The sequence below is a fragment of the Ochlerotatus camptorhynchus genome, unplaced genomic scaffold (assembly GCF_037179485.1).
Source record: "Ochlerotatus camptorhynchus isolate MF236.1 unplaced genomic scaffold, CSIRO-AGI_Acam_v1.1 ptg000228l, whole genome shotgun sequence".
In the NCBI taxonomy this organism is placed as follows: Eukaryota; Metazoa; Arthropoda; class Insecta; order Diptera; family Culicidae; genus Ochlerotatus; species Ochlerotatus camptorhynchus.
This window is the reverse complement of record NW_027040718.1, coordinates 1,225,367-1,228,507: the sequence shown is the minus strand read 5'-3', so window position 1 is coordinate 1,228,507 and position 3,141 is coordinate 1,225,367. Positions and strand designations below refer to the sequence as shown.

The 3,141-nt window shown below is 39.0% G+C and overlaps 1 pseudogene; it reads right to left on the bottom strand.

The window, feature by feature from the left end:
• Positions 1 to 1,624: 1,624 nt before the first annotated feature.
• On the bottom strand, positions 1,625 to 2,934 carry LOC135704011 (uncharacterized; annotated as a pseudogene).
• Positions 2,935 to 3,141: the final 207 nt, after the last annotated feature.

Below are 3,141 nucleotides of genomic sequence, written 5' to 3'. Positions count from 1 at the left end.
AATGCTTGTTCGATGAACAGCTTGCGAGTGTTATGTCTGTTTGTCTGTGGTGAAACTGTCTGCGTTGTTTTAAGAAGGGTTCGTGGATCTTTCGGAAGTGTATCGGAAAGCCGCTTGTTCAATATTTTTAAGAGCTCCTTCACCGGACTGTAGCTTTTGTTATATGAGGGAGCCCATAACTGTAGATCCTCCAGGCAGTGTTGTGAAAATCACTTGTATCACAAATATCACGCCCACGAAATATCAGCACTGATTAACACTCATTTGATATTTTTAAATTCGCCACTCATTTGAGTTATTGACAACCCAAGCAATGCAACATTACAACTCAGCACTCACTTTTTTTTTTCACTCTCAAAGGATTATACCCATGCACTTTCCATTCAATGAAACGAAATATACAAACGTTTCCTTTTGTGTACAACTCCTTTGACTGGTATCACTGTGTGCCAGCCGAGGTGCCAGCTACCACTCAGCTAATAGTACATTAGTACATTCTAAATGTGCGAGCATTGATGTTCCAAAAGTGAGGTTAACAACAACAAACCAATATTTTTGGCTGGAGTCCAGTGCCAGACTTCCGTTTATTAGAAAAATTAAAGGCGACATAAGAACAATCGGATTCTTTCGGCTAGTCCGGACATCCCCGCTGGACGGGGCCCCCAAGGACTTCCTACAGTGGACCTATGTTTTGGATTTTTTGTACAATTGAAGTCTCAGGTAAGGACAAAATTTATCAATAAATTATGGTTTTGGTAAGCACATGAGCTTTCTTTACAGTTCACTCGAAAATCTAGATCATTAAATTAAATTCGTTCAAATCTGGCACAGAGGTCAGGGACGTCAAAACAAATCGAAAAAGTAGTGGGGAACAAGGTGTTGTAAACTGCCATACAGATTTGTGCAGATGGAAAATTACTAAATCCCTTTTGACAATCATGGACCTACAGCGCCTACGGTAGATGCCTAACTGTCCTATATTATAGTGAAAATACGACAGTTGAGGCATCGATTTTGCTATTACGCATTTTTTTTAAACTAATGGCTTGCATAATATTTCATGACAATGTGGTAATGCTTTTAGGGTAGCAAATTACTAGGGCCCTTATTACCGAGCTTATTACCGATGTCACTTCACGGTGAAGTGACAACTTATCACTCACGGTGAAGTGATTCTCATTTGATTTACACGCCAATCTCTTCACCGTGAGTGACAACTGGTCACTTCACTTCGTTTTCACCGTGAAGTGACAGCCGTAATAAGGGCCCATGCATTAAATATGTCACGCTAAATCGAGGAGGAAATTTACCCCCCCCCCTATCGTGACGTTTTTCGTATACCTAATGCATTGCTTGTCACAAAATCTTAGACCCCTCCCCCCCTAGAGCGTGACATAATATATGCATCAACCCTAAGGCCCTAGTACTTTTAAGGATTCCTATTTAAATCAATCAAACAATAGTTTTGAGTCCAACCCTTTTAATTTATTTTTAATCATTTTTTAAAACAAGAGGTTCAAACGAAATAAGGAGAAGCCGATAGAAGTATTATTTCATTGATTGATAAAAGAGAGGGTATCGTAAACCACTCCAAAAAGCAATGAATTAGTTCTTCATTTTTTATTTAAAATTCGCTGCATAACTTTTCTGCAATGAACGGTAATAAGTCTTGATTCAATTTTAGAATCATCAAATCCTGAATGCGCTGATCACTAAGTCTTTGTCTCTGGTCAGTCAAGACAAGCTTCAATCCACTAAATGCTCGTTCAACTGTGACCTGTGTCGATGGTGCTGATAAAATAGCAGAAGCCGTCCTGAATACATCATGATGGCTCGTTCGCATCCCAATCCAGTACTTAAGGATATCAAATCGTTCGTCACTCGATAAAGCATCCAAACCTCCTACACGTATGCGCACTTTGGGTCTCAGTTCTAGCTTCTTAATTTGCTGCAAAATTTTGTCTTCGGCAGGCTGCATGCGTCCACCACTTCCCGGAGAATCACGTTCGAAATATCTATCCAGATACTGCTCTACAAAATCACTCGCTTCGTCGTTCGGTTCAGTGGATATATTTTGTTGATCTTCATGTTTACCTTCCAGTGCATTGAGTCGTGTCCATACTTGAAGCAAGTAGCTCTAAATTTCAAAAAAAAATAAAGAGATGAGGAATAAAATATTACAATACATTACGTGATAAAGAAGAGAGAAAACTAGAGTAGATTTACCAGTCATAGCTATTCATTCTTAAGGCCCACGCACATTAGATCCGGATCGGACGCGTTGCGGCAAAGTGACAGCTAAATCTATTGTGTAACTGTCAAATTTACGTCAACGCAACGCAAACGGATCTAATGTGCGTGGCCCTTTACTATTGTATGTTCCAAATATGGTCTATGAAATTCCCCTTGGCCATAGCAAATATTGTCGCTACGGTTAAATACTGAAATAATCCTCTAGCGAAAGTCTATTTTTCTCTCGTTCTATACATTATAAAGTGTCGGAAGTAGTGCGCTGTAATCGCACAATGATGCGTTATACAGCGCATTACTTCCGACGCTATGTATAACGCATACAACTAGAGTAAAATCATTTTCGCTAGTTTGTTACTAGTGACAATAGCAATACACCATAATATGAACGTATAACCATGATTGATGCATCTACCTTACCAGTACATTCTTGAAATCTGTTAGGCTTACCTGTGCGCGTTCTTAATCGGTAGCCGTCATTCTATTAGATCCGATATAATTAAACCGTGGATCGATGTAGAGACTTACTTTGAACTGAATCGCGTCCGTAAGCTTTTGCAGCCTCTGTTCCATAGCGTTTAGCAACTTTTTGGCCAAATAGTTAGATGCCAATGAATTGAGCTTTGCGTGACAAATCAACCATTCCGAGTAAAACTCCGACAACGGTACATGTTCCCTTTGTAAACTTACAGTTAAAAAAAAAAAATGGCTCCAAAGCATTACAGAACACATCAATGAACGCCCAGTGTTTTGAGAAATCTGAAATACAAAATGCAATGAAATAACAAAGAGAAATAGAAGTAATCTGTTTTAAAAACTAACTGAGTTCTTCGAAATCATTTTGGAGCATTAGAAAGAATGATTTTTGTTCCCGTAGCGACTTCAACATAA